Source organism: Podarcis pityusensis (assembly GCF_964106645.2).
Source record: "Podarcis pityusensis genome assembly, chromosome: 9".
Classification (NCBI taxonomy): domain Eukaryota; kingdom Metazoa; phylum Chordata; class Lepidosauria; order Squamata; family Lacertidae; genus Podarcis; species Podarcis pityusensis.
In genome coordinates, this window is record NC_138034.1 from 14,164,671 (window position 1) to 14,186,467 (window position 21,797).

Below are 21,797 nucleotides of genomic sequence, written 5' to 3' on the forward strand. Positions count from 1 at the left end.
GCAAACCTAGGATAGAATTGCTGAAATAGCCAGGGTTGAGTGTTACAAGCGAGTTTCTGGGCTATCTTCCAGGATGTACACTCAGTTCAACCCAAGTTCACACAAAGCAGTGGCCACGCTTGACAGCCTCTTGTGTGAACTGAAACCAACTCCTGGAAACACATAGGAACAACCCTACCATTAGGGCAAATGAGACTGTCAGGAGGTACTACACATGAGAAGGAGTCTGGTAGAGACACAAGCCCGACTGGCATGTTCTCTCCCTCCTGGTCGGTCGTTCGGGAGATTCAAAAGCTTCCTCCAGCCCAAACTTCACAGCAACTGATACCAAGAGGCATCAGCACACTTCAGGATCAGCAGACTATAGGCAGTCAGTGTTCAGACTCAGTAGCGCAGCAATTTGGCTAAACTACGTTGATTTACATATATACACTCGGAGCATTGTAACCCAGCTCCTTCCTCTTCAGCATCAGACAGTAAAGAGAAAGAACAAAGGACAAAGATCCTACGTCACAGAAACACAGTAATAAAAACATCCTGTCTCCATCACTTCCCACAATGTGGAATGAAAACATACACCATCATGTGATAAAAAACAACCCCATGACTGCAACACGGAAAAAGAATTCTAACAGAGACCACTTAGCATGGTAGATACTGCAGAGTTGCAACACTCCCAAGCTCTGGCAGAGCCAGTGTGGTGTAGTGGTTAAGAGCGGTGGACTCGTAATCTGGTGAACTGGGTTCGATTCCCTGCTCCTCCACATGCAGCTGCTGGGTGACCTTGGGCTAGTCACACTTCTCTGAAGTCTCTCAGCCCCACTCACCTCACAGAGTGTTTGTTGTGGAGAAGGAAGGGGAAAGGAGATTTTTAGCTGTTTTGAGACTCCCTAGGGTAGTGATAAAGCGGGATATCAAATCCAAACTCTCTGTCCCCATCCTCCTGAATCTGCCCCAGCTGCAGTGATGTTTGCTTGTTGTTGTTCTGCACTGGCTGCTGTCTCAACTGGTCATCTTCTTCCAATGTTTCACAGACAGAGCTCTTGAGAAAGCATTGACCGAGCAAGCAGAATGAAAGCCACTTTGTGTCATGTGCATATGTATGCCTCACTTGGCTTATGTAGTGAGCATGCGCATCGTGAGCACAGTGTGTCTGCTGCTGGATTTAAGCATCTGTTTGAGCAGGTGGCAAGTGGGCAGCAAGGTGTTAGATGACCTAGATGTGTGTCATCAAACCTGCTCTGCACCTCCTAAGCTAGTCTGCTGACTCAGGTGCAGTGTAGGAGACTGTCCCATTGCCAGAATTAAAGTAAGATTTTAACTGTGTGACCAGATGGCTCATGCATGTGCACAGGGGAACTGTGTACCTTGTCCTTCACCTCAGATGTAAAAATGTTTTCAGCTAGAAAGATCCATTTAAGAGAAGATCAGTAGATGAGGAAGATGAGTCAACTTTCAGGGGAGTTTTATGTCATTGACCATCTTCTGTGATCTGACATGCACCCACAGAACCTGAGCTTTGCTCGAAACACAGTCTTCAAAATGCCGGTTAGGTTTCCCTGGCACTCAAGCAAAAGTAACACCTGCTTACACCTTTCTGAGCTGTCCCTCATGAGTTCAAATTCATGATGGAAGGTGGAGTCCGGTGCCTGTGCAAATCAGTAAGCCTGTGGGATTGCTGATCGGTGGGAAACAATGTGTAATTTAAAATTACAGCTATTACCTCTTGAAGTGTCGGAAGAGACATCTGCTTTCTGTTGTGCTAACTGAGTATGCAGACTATAAAAGCAACCATATGTTGAAACGCACACTGCAGCGGCGCTTTTTAAAGAGTCGCAATTCTCTGCCACTGAAGCAGTACAGTAAACACTCGTCTCCTTTAGTGCATAGCTGAAATGATCCACAGCAGAGTGGCCAGGAGTCTCAGACAATGTCTACAAAGATATAAGTAGAACAACCCATGTCCAAGAGAAGACAAATGATAGGACCTCTTCTGGAGCAGAGTAGCATTAGAGCCCCAATGGAAAGGAATCCTGGCGCCATTGCATAGCAACGTAGAACTGTGCATTGGTGTCACGGGAGATGACAACCACAAGAAAGCTAGGGAAGAAACAGGAAATTGTCATTTGCTGGGGAGGAAGCAGGAAGTAGCTGTTTGCTGGGAATGAAGCATTCAAGAGTGAGAGCATACTCACCCTAATTTCATGAATGAATATAGGCACATGCTAATAACAAGCCTATTCACAAGCCAAAGGTTATGTCCCAAACGCCAACCCTGCCATATGTTTGCCACCTGGATGTCTGCTGTGTTATTTTATAAGAATACAGCTCAAGCCCTAACATTAGGTAAAGGAAAAGGTAAAGGGACCCCTGACCATTAGGTCCAGTCGTGACTGACTCTGGGGTTGCGGTGCTCATCTCACTTTACTGGCCGAGGGAGCCGGCGTACAGCTTCCAGGTCATGTGGCCAGCATGAATAAGCCGCTTCTGGTGAACCAGAGCAGTGCACGGAAACGCCATTTACCTTCCCGCCAGAGTGGTACCTATTGATCTACTTGCACTTTGACGTGCTTTCGAACTGCTAGGTGGGCAGGAGCAGGGACCGAACAACGGGAGCTCATCCCGTCACGGGGATTCGAGCTGCCGACCTTCTGATTGGCAAGTCCTAGGCTCTGTGGTTTCACCCACAGCGCCACCCGCGTCCCATTAAACATTAGGTAGAATGAAGCAATTGTCTCATGCATCAGGTGCTGTATGCCAGTGAATACCCTGGGCCAACATTACTTGACGGAACATCTTCTCCTTAAGAAACTGTGAGCTTCAGAGTCCTCATCACTGGACCAGCTTTGTCATGAACAGGATGAAGTGACCGACCTCAGGTCGCACCATGAGATGGACTAATATAAATGTACTTATTTATCTCACCTCTGGGAATGGTTTTATTACTACTACTACTACTACTACTACTACTACAGTTTAAACAAGTTATATACAGTGGTACCTTGGTTCTCAAATGCCTTGGAACTCAAACAACTTGGAACCCAAACACTGCAAACCTGGAAGTAAGTGTTCCGGTTTGCGAACTTTTTTCAGAAGCTGAACGTGCTCCATTTTGAGTGTGATGCTTGTGATTTGAGTCCCACACTTCCATTTTGAGCACCAGACTTTTGTTTTGAGTGTTACACTGAGGTCTGTCTGTTTTTGCTATTTATTTTGTGTTTTTTGTGGCTCTTTTTGTTTTTGTTTTTGTGACGGTGTGGAACCTAGTTCAGCTACTTATTGATTGATTGTGTGACTGCAGTACATTGTTTATTACAATTTATAGTACAGTACACTGATTATTGATTTTATGAATCAATGGTCTCGTTAGATAGTAAAATTCATGTTAAATTGCTGTTTTAGGGATTGTTTTTAAAAGTCCGGAACGGATTAATTCATTTTGCATTACTTTCTATCAGAAAGTGCACCTTGGTTTTGGAACGCTTTGGTTTTGGAACAGACTTCCGGAATGGATCAAGTTTGAGAACCAAGGTACCACTTTACTGCTTAACTACAATAATCGCTTAGCAGTTTATGAACATACAACACAAACAGGGCTTTTTGTTTCAGCCAGAACTTGCAGGAACTCAGTTCTGGCACCTCTCAGGTGGGCGCCATTGCGGAGGAGGTGTTCCTGGTGAATCCTGGCACCTCTTTTTCTAGAAAAACAGCACTGAATACAAAGGAATAAAAATCAGTTGAAACTTCAATGATCAATCCATGCTGGATTTCTTTTTTTAAAGTCTTCTATAGGTGCTGGCAGTTCAGGAGGGAGGGGGCCTGTCTGACCTCAGCTTGAAGGGAAACCAAATGCTTATTTGAAATCCCTTATTAGGTGTTCACATTAGAATTAATTTTATGGCTGTTGTATCCAATGGGATGCGGGTGGCGCTGTGGGTTAAACCACAGAGCCTAGGACTTGCTGATCAGAAGGTTGGCGGTTCAAATCCCCGCGACGGGGTTAGCTTCCGTTGCTCGGTCCCTGCTCCTGCCAACCTAGCAGTTTGAAAGCACGTCAAAGTGCAAGTAGATAAATAGGTACCGCTCTGGCGGGAAAAGCCAGGGCTTTTTCGACTGTGGCTCCGATCTGGTGGAACACTCTGTCACAAGAGACTAGGGCCCTGTGGGACTTGACATCTTTCCGCAGGGCCTGCAAGACAGAGCTGTTCCACCAGGGCACAGCCTGACTCCCTCCTTCAGCAGTCTTCGCGGAGCTCTGGCCCAATGGTTGTCATTGGTTTGATTTGAATTAATTTTATAATGAATGATTTTAGAGTGTTGTGTTGTACTGTTTTATTGTTGTTAGCTGCCCTGAGCCCGGCTTCAGCTGGGGAGGGTGGGATATAAATAAAATTTATTATTATTATTATTATTATTATTATTATTATTATTATTATTGTAAATGGTGTTTCCGTGTGCTGCTCTGGTTCGCCAGAAGTGGCTTAGTCATGCTGGCCACATGACCCGGAAGCTGTACGCCGGCTCCCTCGGCCAATAAAGCGAGATGAGTGCCGCAACCCCAGAGTTGGCCACGACTGGACCTAATGTTCAGGGGTCCCTTTACCCTTTACTTATCCACTGCCTCAGAAAAAAAACACAGATTTTATAAAAAAACAAATAAGTGGATAAACATGTGGAGATTTGTTGAATTCCAGTTGCTCCTGGGCCAGTGTGGTGTAGCGGTTAGAGCAGCACTTTATGATTGGGGAGATGCAGATTCAGAGTCCCACTCAATAACGAAGCTCACTTAGTGACATTGGGCCCAAAGGCTATGAAAATATGTCACTTCTCTCAATATTGTGTGCTTAGTCAGAACTAACCCTTTTTGTGTTCAGTGGAACTTATTCCCTCGTAAGTGTATTTGGGATAACAGAGTAAAGTCATAGAGTCAGGTTCCTGTGAAATGCTGCGCAGTGGGATCCACACTGAGATATTTGTTGAGCTACTGATTGCTTGGCATGGGCTTCCAGGCAGCAAAATGTGACAGATGTTCTTATGATACTAGAGATGTAACAAACTTTCTGTAAGTAATTTAGACAACTGGTGAAGCAGGTCCTAGCATGCAATGGCAGAAAATTATATGAGCATGATCAGGGGCATAAAATGTCCCTGTGGCTAAGTAGCAGAGTCATAGCACTTTCAATTCTTTTACTCTTACGCACAGTAAAAGTCTTTTCTCCTGAATGCTGCTAATTACTTACATGCACATACATGTTTGTGTTCCTCCTACTCAACTCCCTGAATTATCCAATTGCACATAATTTTGGGCAGGATATAGGAATGCGGCGCCAAAACCATGCATTTTTATCTACATTTTCCACAATTTTTATTGAACTTTATAACTTCAGAAGAAGGCCGTGTTAAAGGTTGTTTTGTTTCATCTTCCCTGTTTTCTGAACAGTTGTTCTTTTAGGATCAATTCAACCATTTAGCATCATCCCTATAAAATCGTGCAAATTGCATAGTTACATGAAAATGTCAGCTGGCATCTGATTAGTATTCTTCACGTTTGAGTTGAGTGGCTGGCCATTTTCCTTCCAGCTAGGAAGGAAAATCAGAAACAGGATGGCAGAGAGGGAGGGAGGGGCAGATTCAGACAGTATATCCCAGGCATAGGAAAACTCGGCCCTCCAGATGTTTTGGGACTACAACTCCCATCATCCCTAGCTAACAGGACCAGTGGTCAGAGATGATGGGAATTGTAGTCCCAAAACATCTGGAGGGCTGAGTTTGCCTATGCCTGGGATATCCTGCTTATTGTCTGTCCCTTTGAAAAGCTCCAGAACAATTTTTTACTCCTGTACTTTGGATGGGAAAACGAGAAGACATTTCCTTCTTCCTCTACCTGTAACACTCAATGTCCACATTTATGAAAAATAGAGGTATAACCAGGACTTCTTTTTTTTTCAGCCGGAACTCTCGCTGGAACCTCTCAGGTGGGTGTCATTGTCATTATAAGAGGACAAGGTAGGTGTTCATGGTGAGTTCTGGCACCTCTTTTTCTAGAAAAATAGAACTGGTTATAGCTGAAATTAAAAAGAAGGGAATGCAAACTGTATACAGTGGTACCTCTGGATGCGAATGGGATCTGTTCCAGAGCCCAGTTCGCATCCTGAAGCGAACGCAACCCGCGTCTGCATGCAGATTACAATTCGCTGCATCTGTGTATGCGCACAACATCATTTTGAGTGTCTGCGCATGCACGAGCGGCGAAACCCAGAAGTAATGCGTTCCGTTACTTCCGGGTCGCCGCGGAGCGCAACCCGAAAATGCTCAACCCGAAGCTACTTTAACCCAAGGTATGACTGTAGGTCAATTTTGACTTCTCCGTTTCTCATTTTTCTAATCTTAAGTTTATTTCCCCACATTTCTGTATCAGTTTGCCATTTCTTTTAATTTAGAAGTTCTCGTGAAAAGTTTTGTGTGTGCCCTTTCCCCAATACTGTATACACATTTCTGTGTGCAACTGCAACAAATATATACACCTTTTTTGCAAGCAATTTCCCCTAATATGTATTTTGTATGAGACTTCCACTAATGCATGAACTGTTGTATGTACTAGGGGCAGGTACTGTTGCACGGATTTTTAAAGTACCTGTGACCCACTCAAATTGTGTCCAAGAATTGACAGACGCAGCAGTGGAGAAAAAGAATGTGATATTTATTGCTGAGCAATAATTGACCCAGTGGAATGATTTCCAAAGACTGGGCCCCGGGCTCTAGCGCCCTGAGGCTTTATACCTGAGTACATACATGACATAATCGAATACAATAGCAAACGACAGCAAAAATAAAGCTAATGAGCGCATTCAAGCCTTGCCCCCCCCTCCGATCATGTAAAGAGTTCCCTCCCAACTTCTGCTTTCTTCAGTCTGAACATTCATTGTAACCCTTCCCCTGATTTTATGGTAAGAAGGAGAAAAGGAACTTCGACCGTTACGCTCTACTATGCGGCATCTGCTATACCGGGACATTTTGCGGTTAGCATCTTCCTGTTTTTAGCTGCTCAGGACCCTGTCTGGACAGGGGGGAAAGTGCCAGCACATCAGATTTATTGCTTCCCCCCTTATGTTAGCGAGACATCGAGGACATAAGAAGAACAAGGGAAGAGAACTGGGGCAGAGTTCATTTAGGATTTTTCAAATCTAAGCATTTTGCTATAAGCTTTGCAGAAGCCTTTATGATTCAAACATGGATTAGATAAAAATCATTATAAGGATATATGGTTATATATGGTTATATGGTTAACTGATCATATGAAAAGCATAAAGGTAAAATTCCTCCAGGTGGTCCTGCTTCAGTACTTCACTCACCAACCCCACCTACCTACCTGACACCATCTTGCCAATCCCAGTCCCTTTGCACCTCACCCCCCAACCTATTCCTCCTCCTGCCGCTGCTCCTCCTTTTGCTGACAAAAATGATTGCTATACAATCTAGGAAGGTACGTCTGCATATAGAAATAGGCCTGTGCACATTTAGATGAGCATTAGCATCAACAATGCAGTGCTTGTGTGGGGCTAGATTATTCAAAAGCAGGCTGTGCTTCAGAAACGGCCATATTCCAAATAAACACCGCCTGATTTTCCTTTCCCCCTTCATAGCTTTCGCAACGTTTCAGCAGAGCAAAGCAGCAGAGACAGCTCCCAACCTCTGATCAGTCAATCTCCAATTTAAAGGTGTTGGCAGACAAAATGAATTCCAATTCATTAGTCGCTTGATAAGTGTTCAATTTTCCTCAGCTCGTATCTAAATAGGATGCCGGCCATTGCGTAGTGCTTCTCCTCTGTCTCATTAGTATTTCCATTTGCAATTTACCTTCTGTGCAACGCCATATGTTTTATACATCGCTGTGTTAGCCTTGGCCATCTAGCCTCTAGAGTGTGCTCACAACGTCGCCTGGAAGTGCTGGGTCTAGTAAGGGCTTGATTAGTAAATATGATCATACGAAAAGGCCGCATGGAGAAAAAAAAATTCTGATAGCTGCTTTCGAAGGTAATAGTTGCACTTGCCTCGGTATGATTGATCTCACTCTTTCTGTATGTCTATTTGGGTGTAAGAGTGAAGTATTTGATGTTCAAAATGTGCCTGTCCAGCAATTTCCAGGCAAGCCTCTTGATATTTTCTGTGGGTAATGATGTACTTGTTCTCCAGTAATTCCATTTTCCCTGCTTGATAAAATGTTTGAAGTTTCCAATAGTCCATGTCATTATCGTTGTTTTGCTGTTGCAAGAACAGTGACCTTGATCACTGCTTTTCTTCATGCAGTTCCATCCGCTACCTGTTTTAAAAAAATAAAAATGGGTTCACAGGCTTCTGAATATTTCAGCACCGGTCACATCTCCTTTTTAAAATAGATCTGACATTGTCATTAGTCACACTGAGATGTCTTAGCTGTTTACCTGTTTTGGCTGTACAAGGGTTAGAAATAAACAGACTTTGCACTTCAAGATCACCTTTCAATATGTTGCTTTATGCTGCGGCCACTGAAATTTGCATCCAAAGTGAAATTTAAAGCAATTTTCCTTTTGGCAGGGGGTGGTTCTGTCTTATAGGAGGAGAATGGAGAGAAATCTTTGAGAAGGGACGCTAAAGCATTTTAATAAGACGGATGGCATTTCTGAGATCCAACACAAACCTAGGTTGTCCCCAGATACCATCTAAAAAGAAATTTGGAGTAAAATTGGGGACTTCCACTCTGCCACGCCTCCTCCTGGCTGGTGAAACATCCAGATATAAATTTAAGTTTAGGATAATAACCTTTGAACAGCTGGGTAAGAGGTGGTAGCATTTTCTGAAGGCATAAAATTGAAATATTAGGGATGGGGAAAAATATCGCTCCCAATCTCATTCAATCTACGTCATGGATTGCATTTCAGAATGATGTATTTCCATATGCGCCTTCTGATATTTAAGTTAAAAACATGCATATGCATACACATACACTACAGATTTTATGTTAATTGAGCAGTAATGTGAACTGTAAGAAATCCCAAACTTAAATGCTGGACAGCAAGTTGAGACCTTTCATGTCATGAAGTTGACCTTTACAAGATGTTGAGATGTAGACATAGAAGCATATAGATGCATTAGCTTCACCAGAGACCAGTACAATGGTACCTCTAGTTATGAACTTAATTCATTCTGGATTAACCTGAAACTGTTCTTAACTAGAGGTGTGCTTTCGCTAATGGGGCCTCTTGCTGCCGCTGCGCCGCCGGCACACAATTTCCGTTCTCTCAAAGGTTTTGACCTTTAAAGTCCTATGCAGCCTACGACCCTCGTACTTACAGGACCGCCTCTCCTGGTATGTCCCACAGAGGACCCTGTCCATGAATAATAATAGCTTAAAGGTCCCGGGCCCTAAGGAAGCCACAATGTCCTCCACCAGGGCCAGGGCTTTTTCAGTGACGGCTCTGACCTGGTGGAATGCTCTGTCTCATGAGACTAGGGCCCTGCAGGACTTGATTTCCTTCCGTAGGGCCTGTAAGACAGAGCTAGTCCGCCTGGCCTTCAATTTGAATTAGCCTATTCCTTTATTTCCTTTTCCCTTTCCTCTTCTAAGAAGAAACCCTTTCTGGGACCCCATATTTAAATTCCTCCCTGGTCTCCTTGCTGGCCCTAGTAGGATCACCTTGGCCAGTTAGGTCTGGTGATCATTTCATGTCTACTGACTGGGTTTTTTTTTTTTTTCTTCCCCCAAAATAAACCCTGAATTTTTGAATTTTATTGATATTGATGCTGCATTTTATGTTGTATTTTATGCTGATTTATGCTGTTTTTAAATCACATTTTAATCAATGTTTTATATTTGGTGTTAGCCACCCTGAGCCCGGTTTTTTAAACCAGGAAGGGCAGGGTATAAATAAAAATTATTATTATTATTATTATTATTATTATTATTATTATCCAGGGGCAAAGTTCTCAACTTGAGGTAACTCTTCCGGGTTAGCGGAGTTTGTAACCTGAAGCGTTTGTAACCTGAGGCGTTTGTAACTCAAGGTACCACTGAATACACATGCATGGAACTTAAATATATATATATATATATATAAATAAACCACCAGAGACTAATAGTCTCTGAACCTCAATCTCAGAAATGAAACAGTTTGCATAATATTGCCAGATCGTAACATTTACCTTTACAGTATAACAAGAAGAGCTCAGCCGGTAGAGCATGATACTCTTAATCTCAGCATCAGGGGTTCAAGCCCCACAGTGGGCAAAAGATTCTTGTACTTCAGAGGGTTGGACTAGGCTCTACAACTCTACGATTCTAATATTCTAAATGAACCATACCATGCCATGATCTGCACTGAATTCCAAAGCGAAAGGATATCCATATGGGTTCCCTGAAACAACTTTCTGTGTTTGTCCTTCAGCAAGGGTGGCGATGTGGGTTAAACCACAGAGCCTAGGGCTTGCCGAACAGAAGGTCAGCGGTTCGAATCCCCACGAGGGGGTGAGCTCCCGTTGCTCGGTCCCTGCTCCTGCCAACCTAGCAGTTTGAAAGCATGTCAAGGTGCAAGAAGATAAATAGGTACCGCTCTGGCGGGAAGGTAAACGGCATTTCCGTGTGCTGCTTTGGTTCACTAGAAGCGGCTTAGTCATGCTGGCCACATGACCCGGAAGCTGTACGCTGGCTCCCTTGGCCAGTAAAGTGAGATGAGCACTGCAACCCCAGAGTTGTCTGTGACTGGACCTAACGGTCAGGGGTCCATTTACCTTTACCTTTTAAGGCTGCCAATGGCCATGTTCTGCTTCTGATTGGTTGCTGGGACTCAAGTTGGAAGAGTGCTGTTGCACCCAGGTCCTGTCTGCAGCTATCCCATAGGCATCTGGTTGGCTCACAACTTCCACAGGGGGTGACGGTTACAGTCCCTCACTCTCTGCCTTCCCATTGGCAGGCAGAGCATGCTTGCCCACCAGCCATTGTTGGGGAATTCTCCTTGGACAGCAGTATTAAGGAGCGGCCTTCCCGACAGAGAAGACAGCTTTGATTGGGCCAATCAGAGGCCCTGGTTGGAGGACAATTTGATGATAAGAAACTGCTTCTACACTGAAAGATGAACTGCTTATAATATATAGCAGACACGTCCAACTTTGAGTAGGGTGTGATCTACAATCCAATATCAAAAACTGGCAGTGATCTACCACCCAGTGAAGTCATTTAAGTTAAATAAATAAGTAAAACCTAGTTGAATTCCACCCCTTGTACTACTACTACTAATAATAATAATTTATTATTTATACCCCGCCCATCTGGCTGGGTTTCCCCAGCCACTCTGGGCGGCTTCCAAAAAACACTAAAATACAATAACCTATTAAACTGTAAAAGCTTCCCTAAACAGGGCTGCTTTCAGATGTCTTCTAAAAGTCTGGTAGTTGTTCTCTTTGACATCTGGTGGTAGGGCATTCCACAGGGTGGGCGCCACTACCGAGAAGGCCCTCTGCCTGGTTCCCTGTAACTTGGTTTTTCGCAGTGAGATAACCACCAGAAGGCCGTCAGCGCTGGACCTCAGTGTCCGGGCAGAACGATGGAGGTGGAGACTCCTCCTTCAGAGGGAGTGAAACCCCATCCCTGGCAGGCAGTTGGCCAATTTCTTGGACATGGGTACCACTCACAGAGCCTCTGTGTTACCAGGGTTCAAGCCCTGCCTATTTGCTCTCATCCAGCCCAGCTCTGTATTCAGACACTGGCCTAGTGCCTGGATGGTCTCTTCCGATTCAGATATGATGCAAATAGAATGGATTGTTTGAACAGGGCATAAATAATCCTTATCACTGAAGACAGCTTTGTTTTCAGCCACTTCTGAATGTTGCTCTACGATACGATGATCTTTATTGTCATTGTCCCATACAGAACAACGAAATTGAAAAAATCTACATCAGACACAAGATGCTGACATAGCCCAACAGATGAGCAGGTGCTGATATAAAATTACACATAGATAGCTAGAGTTTTAAAGATAAATGCGATTAACATAAATAATTTAAAATGATTCTCCTGGAGACAACTGAACTTTGCTGAACTTTTTGCAAACACAAGGCATGGCACAATAATGGGCAGACCATTAAGGACTGTGTATCCTCTATCCTCTAGTTCTCTACTCTCCAACACTTTATATTCACAATTCTTTTTCTGTTTGGTGAGCAGATAAAATTTTGTGTGATGTACTTGAAAGAGAAGTAAAGGGGTGAAGCATTCAGAAGAAACAATGAAAAATCAGTTTCTTAAGTCCATTTTTTAATGAGAGGCTAATTTCTGGGAGATAATAAAAAAATAAAAAAAAATGCTTTGAGAAGGTGCAAGAACAACAAGGACAGATCTCATAAGGGCAGTTTGATGCAAGGCTTAGAGGACGTCTTCGTGGTTTTATTTGTACATATATACAGCCTGCAGCAAAATTGCAGAGTATTCACATACTATGACCCTCTTACTTCCCCCTTAAGCATAGCATTGGGTTCAATGAACAGCAAAAAGCTACGCTTTGAGTCTCTTAGTTTCAGCCTGTAATCTCCAGCTAAGATGGAGTTCCTCCACTTCTTCTCCTCCCTGCAAACTGACTCCATGGACCTCCCCACAGCCAATGTCATTCAAAGTTGAAAGCTTTAAGCTCTGCTGGGCTGTGTTCAGAAAGTGGGGGGGGGGATGAGTGTTCAGACTCCTGGGCTCTCACTTGTGGGGTGCCTCAGGGTTCTGTCCTCTCCCCCATGCTTCTCAACATCTACATGCAGCAGCTGGGAGAGATCATCAGAGGGTTTGGGCTGGGTGTTCATCAGTATGCGGATGATACCCAGCTCTACTTCTCATTCAAATCAGAACCAGTGAAGGCGGTGAAGGTCCTGTGTGAGTGTCTGGAGGCAGTTGGAGGATGGATGGTGGCTAAGAGATTGAGGTTGAATTCTGACAAGGCAGAAGTATTGTTTTGGGAGGACAGGAGGCGGGCAGGTGTGGAGGAGTCCCTGGTCCTGAATTGGGGTAACTGTTCTCCTGAATGAGCCTGGGAGTCATTTTGGACTCACAGCTGTCCATGGAGGTGCAGGCCAATTCTGCATCCAGGGGAGCTGTTTATCAGCTCCATCTGGTAGGCAGGCTGAGACCCCCTACCTCCCCACAGGCTGTCTCTCCAGATTGGTGCATTCTCTAATTATCTCTCACTTGGACTACTGCAATGCGCTCTATGTGGGGCTACCTTTGAAGGTGACCCGGAAACTACAACTAATCCAGAATGCATCTGGCCGGGTTTCCCAGCCACTCTGGGCAGCTTCTAACAAAACACTAAAATACAATAACCTATCAAACATCAAAAGCTTCCCTAAACAGGGCTGCTTCTAAAAGTTTGGTAGTTATTTTTGTCTTTGACATCTGTTGGGAGGGGATTCCACAGGGCGGGCGCCACTACCGAGAAGGCCCTCTGCCTGGTTCCCTGTAACTTGGCTTCTCACAGTGAGGGAACCGCCAGGAGGCCCTCGGTGCTGGACCTAAGTGTCAGGGCAGAACGATGGGGGTGGAGACGCTCCTTCAGGTATACTGGACCGAGGCCGTTTAGGGCTTTAAAGGTCAGCACCAACACCTTGAATTGTAAATCTGGCACTGTAACTCTGCCAAGCTGGCTTGGCTTGTTAGCACAACTAAGTGTGTGTGCATGCGTGTATGATGTTGTGAAATGCCTTGCTCTCTTTGCATGAAGGGTGGTATACAAATTGAATACATAATAAAAACTGTAATAACCACAGAGGCCTTTCATGGTACCTGTGAGATCCCCTCCCCTGACCAAAATTTGCCTTGAAAGATATATTGTTGTATGTATCTGCTTTATCCTGTTCACAAATGTCCACAAAGGACCACCCCCCATCCTCCTAAAAATAGCTTCCCCTGTGATACAGTTATGCTTTTATTTTGTTTTTCTGCTGTCTCCAAGTTGCAATTTTAGCAAACACATTCCTAACTCTACAAATGACGGAGGGGGGAGCCTCTTTAACTAAGCTGAATGCTGAAAATTTTCTCTTTCTACATAGAGAAGTGAAGCAAAACAAAGTGAACAGAAACAAGCCACAAGCCACTTGCTATGTTTGGTATAGACTAGAGTCAGAAAAGGGAAGGGAGAATTTCCTGCTCCTTTTAAGCAAGCTTTCAAAGTTTTGCCTTTCTTTATTATGCAAGAGCGGGCATGAAAGAGTCAAAACTTTCCTGGGAAGAAGTGCAGCATTTGTTTTGTCATTACAAAGGAGAATATAAGTGTCCTGCTAGTTGCAGCAACAGATTTATGGCAAAGAAGCATGTACACTAGCAAGACTGGAACAGAATAGGATGCATCCATTGCTATTAAATTGCATTGCATACAAGGAGTGCAAAACACACACACACACAAAATAACAGCAAGAAAATCCATTCTGAATACTGGAAATTCACATTTTGGATACTTTATCTTACCTATCTGGAACATGCAATTTTAAAATGATATTTTATGCCCTGCTGTCCATTATGCTTGTGTACTATATAATCACCCTACTTGTGCATCATTCGCAATTCAGAAGTGCAGACCGCATGCCAACCTAGATTATTAGTATGCAGTGGATAAGGCTATGTGAATTGCTATTCTGCAATTGGTTTAACAATGCAAAATCATGCACATTATCACTGCTTTTTAAAATGGATCTACCCCCCACCCCCGGTGAAAACTCCCCCATCATGCTTCATAAACCTGTTCCAATTTAGCTTCAAAGGTATAAATCTCACATATTTCTGGTATCTTTGTTCCAGACAGATTTCCAAGCAGGAAAACTGTAGCCCTGCCACAGATGTACAAACTGACTCGCAATTAAGTCAATTCTGCACATAATGCACAGCAAAGATTTTCTGAGAAAGGTGTTTATGCTTTTGAACCGGGAACATGGAATGCCATTAAATCTATTGTGATAGCAATCTGCATGTAGCCATCATCAATAATATGGATTCTGCATTGCAAAAGCTACATATCTGATCTGCTGATGAGTAGGAGTGACCCAAATACACTGCTATAATTTGTAGGAGGGAAAATAATATATAGGGAGCTAAAAGAACAGACTTCACATGTTTTCTAGTTTCGGTTTGTGTTGAATGGAGTTTCAGATCTGTTTTAATGTGCTTGTGCTTGTGCTTGTGTGATACAAGGAGCCTCTTCACTTTTGGCAAAACATCATTTGAAATATGTCTCACAAATAGAAACATAGTTTGAATTTATTGTTGTTAGAGGTGGGAAAGTGCCCAAAAGATTAGGTAAAGGTAAAGGGAGCCCTGACCATTAGGTCCAGTCGTGGCCGACTCTGGGGTTGCGGCGCTCATCTTGCTTTATTGGCCAAGGGAGCCGGTGTACAGCTTCCAGGTCATGTGACCAGCATGACTAAGCCGCTTCTGGCGAACCAGAGCAGCGCACGGAAATGCCATTTACCTTCCTGCTGGAGCGGTACGTATTTATCTACTTGCACTGCTAGGTTGGCAGGCACAGGGACCAAGCAACCGGAGCTCACCCCGTCACGGGGATTCGAACCGCCAACCTCCTGATCGGCAAGTCCTAGGCTCTGTGGTTTAACCCACAGCGCCAGCCACGTCCCTGCCCAAAAGATTATTTCAATGTAAAATATTTCAGCTTCAAACAACAAACGTATTGACAGCTATATGTGTAGAAAGTTTTTCCAAGTGAGGTCCACCTATTGCTAGTGCAGACATCTTTCAGGTGCTAGGTAAAAATTGTCATTTCCCCCTATGATCGCTATGATGATGTTGTATGTGGGGGGTTTTGTGCTGCTGTTGTTATTGAGGGTTGCTTTGTGTGTTTTATTAACTGCTTTTGTGTAAATGTGCTTCTATTGTAATGGATTTTTAATTAAGCTTATGCGCCTGAACATATTTTAAGTCACTTTGAGACCTTTTTGGTGTAACAAGCAACTAACAGGGCCAAAGAACAGCAGCAACAATAACAATAAATACAGCATCTTCTAAATATAACATGTGCCGTTTCTAAATCAATTAAATAGTGTTGCCATTTAATACTCTGAACTTAGCAAGACAAAAAGCATCTCTTTGCATCCGTTCATCCGTTGAGAAGCAGTGGAATATTACATTCTGCTGGAGCATTCCAAGACTATTTCACTGCATGAAAGTTCATGAAATCCTCCATTTTCAACTGAGTTTCACATTCTTATTCCAGTTTGAATGAATGCTTAGATTCTTTTAGTGAATTTGAAATAGCCAGTTTGTTTCACTTATCTTCTTCTCCCCGCCCTTTCTCTTACGAAGGCACAAGGGGGAAAGAGCAGCGTTGATAGCCTGCCTGCTGCTATGCCACTGTGCTGACACTGAGGTGGTCTACAATTTTAAAAAACCATGAGGTCAGATGAATATCTGCTGATGCATCTATGTGCCCAGTAGGAGAGTAAAAAGGTAAAGGGACCCCTGGCAGTTAAGTCCAGTCACAGACGACTCTGGGATTGCGGCGCTCATCTCGCTTTACAGGCCGAGGGAGCCGGCGTTTGTCCACAGACAGTTTTTCTGGGTCATGTGGCCAGCATGACTAAGCCGCTTGTGGCACAAAGGAACACTGAAACCAGAGCAGTGCATGGAAACGCCGTTTGCCTTCCCACTGCAGTGGTACCTATTTATCTACTTGCACTTTTGGGTGTGTTTTCTAACTGCTAGGTTGGCAGGAGCTGGGACTGAGCAATGGGAGCTCACCCCATCATGGGGATTCGAACCGCCGATCTTCTGATTGGCAAGCCCAAGAGGCTCAGTGTTTAGACCACAGCGCCACCCACGTCCCTAAGGTCCCTAAGGAAACCAGCCACTTGTGTGCGAATCTGTACCTGACAATGCATTCCAAATTATTTCTGTGGGAGAAGGTCAAGTACTGGAGTTTAATGTTGTGTGGAGGATCATGAGAACATGCTGAGGCTTCACGATTCCTTCTTCCTCTGTCTTTTGCCCAAAATCTGACATCTTCAGTTCACGTCTGCCTAGAGAGACAGAGATAGAAGTATTTTCCTTTAGTTTAATAGCTGAAATACAAACAGCTGTCCGAGTGACAAGAGGAAAAATTATTGTGTTTATTTCTCTACCGCGGTCACCTGCTTGCAGGGTTTTTGAAAAGAGCAAATTAGGAGATGACTTGGGAGGGTTCCGCTTTTGCAAAAGATCTGCAAGAATTTTGAGAGGTGTTAAAAGTCTATTGCTAAGCTGAGTGAAATTTCCCCACAGACTTCTGCATTGCTAGTTTGCCGTCTGCTTGTTAATAAAAGGGAAATTAAGATAAATGCCTAGGGCCCCTTTCAGGTGTAACAGTTTCAGAACCTGAGAAAATCTCTACTGGATCAGAGCAAAGGCCCATCCTGTCTGGTATCCTGTTCTCACTGTGGCTTATGAGAAACCTATAAGAAGGACATGAACTCTACTCACATTCTTCTGCAACCAGTGGTTTCCCCCCAGGGGGTATGCAAGGGTATGCAGTACCATAACCTTTTTTGTTGTTAAAAAATGTGGCACCTACTATAACAACTTCATGATGAGCACCATACCTATTTTTCTAGGGAAAAAAGCACTGCTTTCAACTATATACCGGTATTTATTGTATGGAAGTTAACAGCGGGACAACAAATATGGATTCTACGTTCTCTAATGGTAGTCAAGAGACTGATATTGATGAACTGGAAGAATAAAGATATCACCCCCTTTAATAAATAGATCGACAATATGATAAGCGCTCACAACTTATGAACGGACTGCTTACAGACGTAGACTTTGCTTGGATAAATATGACAATATTTGGAATGCATTTATACAAAATGTAGTATGCTATTAATATTTAAATGTGTATTAGGATAATAATATCACATTTATAAAAGAATGTATGAGTTAGGGAATTTTTTGTGTAAGTTCATATGTTGTTCTTTTTCTACACCTTTTTGTGCCTTTTTATTTGTCTTCTTCTCATTTTCTTTCTATCAGTTTATTTCTTTATTATTGAAACCTTTTAAGTAAAATATTAATACCAAAAAAACCCCACACCCCATTCTCCAGCAATTGGCATTCAGAGACATGCTGTTGCTGACACATCATAGCTTTAGCCTCCACAAATTTGTCTAATTCCCCTTTAAAGCCACCCAGTTGCTTGCCATACCTTGCCACAAGTACATATTCCTTCACCTCACTCTCACCTCTTGCTGCTTAGTCAGGTTACAGACTGCCTTGTGATTTAATCTGAAGGATACTAATTAGGTTGCAAATGGAAATAGAAAGAAGTGAAGTGGAGTCACATGCACTAAAGAACCAGAGGAATGCTCGTTAAAGTACAGCCTTATTGAATACCTTCATCAGGTGTCTAAAAATGGAAACAAACAGCACACTAAGTGAAAATCACAGTGATACTAAATTTGAAGTAATTGAGAACACTAATGAGGTTAGAAACAGAGAAAACAACAACTTGGGGATCTTTTTTTCCAACTAAAAACAGAGAGGGTGCAATAACCCAATGCAGACATTTTTGAGAATAATCCCCTAAAGATTATGGCAATGTCACATTTCAGATATACTGTCCACCAGACTAATCCATAATTTCCTGGATTTGCAGCCAAGGTTTATTAAAAAAAATGATCAAGTTAGCATATCCACAACTATTGTATTTTTCTCTCCCCAAACAGCTTTGTCTAACTGGGATACCAGATCTAAACCTAGAGATGTACCTGTTAACCTCCTCAATCCTGCTTAATGAGAGGTGGATTCCTCTAAACTCAATTTGCATTGGGCTCAGCTAGCATGCCTTGCCCAACTAACTCCACATAACCCTTTCTTTCCAATCCTTTATCTTCCTTTCCTCCCCATATAACGGTTAGCAGTGATGGTAGATCGGGAACCCACAATGGAAGCATCTTGGCAGAGACTCCATTCCTCCATGCCTAGTATCTGCTAAATAGCTAAATTCCAGGCATCAGGGACAGCAGAATATGTTCATTTTCCAGGGTGCCTGAGTATGATTGTCAGGTATCCTAAAAAAGAAAAGAAAAAAAGGAATGCATAAGCTCACCTAGAAAGTGCCTGAGGGCTTTGCACACTTTAAAATTATAGGTTCTTTAGAAAGGTCCACTCACTGCCTCACCCTTCCTTTAGGTAAAGGTAAAGGTACCCCTGACCATTAGGTCCAGTTGCAGACGACTCTGGGGTTGTGCGCTCATCTCTCTCTATAGGCCGAGGGAGCTGGCGTTTGTCCACAGACAGCTTCTGTGTCATGTGGCCAGCATGACTAAGCTGCTTCTGGTGAACCACAGCAGCGCACGGAAACGCCGTTTACCTTCCCGCCGGAGCGGTACCTATTTATCTACTTGCACTTTGACGTGCTTTCGAACTGCTAGGTGGGTAGGAGCAGGGACTGAGCAACGGGAGCTCACCCCATTGCAGGGATTTGAACCACTGACCTTCTGATCAGCAAGCCCTAGGCTCAGTGGCTTAGACCACAGCGCCACCTGCATCCACAGCCTTCCTTTACTCTAATGTAAATAAATATCCATTGACAAATGCAAATGAAGCAGATGTGTCTGCAGGCACTCCCAGTTCCCAGTGGAGCATCACTCTCTTTTGCACATTCAACAGTGACTTAAACTGGAACTTCCCATCCCAGTATTACTTGAAATAAAATGCTGCTTCACCCATCACTCTGAGCAAGGCAAAAGTCCTCATGGGTTCTACATTCCACCATAGCTGTAGAGCATACATTAGCATAACTTCAGAAAGCCTAAGTGTTGATGCTGAAAGTTGGAGAGCTCTGAGACCAATGCTAAGACTGTCTTCAGTTCCTCGGGCAAGGATACAATGGGTGGGTTGTGCACTAACAGCATCCCAATCTTATATTGTAGGCTCATCTTCAGTTCAAATACTTAAAGCTTGTGGGATGTCATCCACTGGGAGCAGTCAAGTACAACATTCCTTGTTTTTCTAGAGTGGACATACAAGGTAATGTTTGGTCCAGCCAGTCGAAACCTCCTGGCCTGGAGCATCTTTCCTTGCATGTGACTAGTGGGTGGGCATGACCTTTTACCAGACCTGGTAAAAGGACAAGGCATGCAGCCACTCTCAAACTTTTCCATCTTCCTTTCATCCTGTGAACTGCTGGACTGCTAGCCTGCAGCCTGCAGTAAATCTCCCTTATGGGGTAAACCTGTTTGTATATGTTTGAAACTTTAAACCTTAAGCCTGCCTTCATGGATCACTGTGCTCTGCCTGATCGTGAGTAAACTTTCTTTTTATTGCTTTTGAATAAGAATGTGGTGCCTTTATTCTTTTAGGTGGAATTCAAGGGGGCTTACCAGGAAAATATTAGAACACATTTCAATCTGGACAAGCCAGATCGAATCACGTATTGTCTTAAGAAACTCACACGAGTCTGCAACTAGTTTTCTGCTGGGTAAAGGGGAATGCCCTCTGCTAAGCAAAGAAACTTGCTAGCACAAGTTAGGAAAGATATTAATAAATATAGCCTCTCTTGCCACGCTGAACATTCCCACAAATCTGGTAGACTGGTCAGGGACACTGACTCTTGATGGCTAAGGTCCCTGTCCATTGTGAGCATAACGTTAAGTAGGGCACATTTTTAGAAAAGACTGCCATATTAGGCACTAATACATCGAAAGCGTGCACAAGAGAGTCATGCTGACCAGCAATGGCCCTTGACAGCACATGCACTTGTCATCCATGTGGAACATGTGCATTAGGAAGTGTTCTTGTTAGTCCAAGATTTCCCCTTGCATAGAGAAGCATTACATGTGCACATGTATTAATGTAGGCCTACATCACCTTGCCAACAAAGGTTCGTATAGTTAAAGCTATGGTTTTCCCAGCAGTGAAGTATGGAAGTGAGAGCTGGACCATAAAGAAGGCTGATCGCCGAAGAATTGATGCTTTTGAATTATGGTGCTGGAGGAGACTCTTGAGAGTCCCATGGACTGCAAAAAGATTAAACCTATCCATTCTGAAGGAAATCAGCCCTGAGTGCTCACTGGAAGGACAGATTGTCAAGCTGAGGCTCCAATACTTTGGCCACCTCATGAGAAGAGAAGACTCCCTGGAAAAGACCCTGATGTTGGGAAAGATGGAGGGCACAAGGAGAAGGGGACGACATAGGACAAGAAGGTTGAACATTGTTCTCGAAGGTACCAGCATGAGTTTGACCAAACTGCGGGAGGCAGTGGAAGACAGAAGTGCCTGGCGTGCTCTGGTCCATGGGGTCACAAACAGTTGGACATGACTAAATGATTGAACAACAACATCATCACACAGTGATGTGGCTGATTGGGAGAATGGCTGCTGTGTACGTCAGAGAGTATGTCTCTTGCTGCTGCGACCATGCAGTCCCCTCATATCTGCTTTTGAGAAATGATGGGGTTATGTGAACCTCCCTATAGACTCAAACTATTTTCTCTTGTCTCTTTGATGACTGTATTTGGGAGTCCTACAATCTATCACTTGATTGCGGGTGTGCATTATCTCTTCTAGGTCTGAAAATGATATGCTGTTCTTGCAATCCATAATCTATTCATTTTAAAGAAGGCTTGTGTGGCTGGCGTGAGCCCCAGAATAAGGCAATCAGATGTAAATGACAGTTTCTTACATTCAGCCAGGAAGTGCGTGGCCAACTGCTTGTTTCTTGTGCACAACAGAATAGCCCCATGCTTTGGTTTTTCTTTTTATGAACATCCGAAACTGCATCTGGAATGTGTTTGAGAAGCAGAGC

At 43.6% G+C, this 21,797-nt stretch overlaps 1 long non-coding RNA gene across 1 annotated transcript in view; it reads left to right on the plus strand.

The window, feature by feature from the left end:
• The first annotated feature begins 2,992 nt into the window (after positions 1-2,992).
• Positions 2,993-21,797, plus strand: part of LOC308485005 — an 804,356-nt gene continuing 785,551 nt past the window's right edge. Inside the window, exon 1 of the long non-coding RNA XR_013990289.1 lies at positions 2,993-3,118. This is a non-coding gene — a long non-coding RNA (uncharacterized lncRNA). The remainder of the gene's footprint in view (positions 3,119-21,797) is intronic.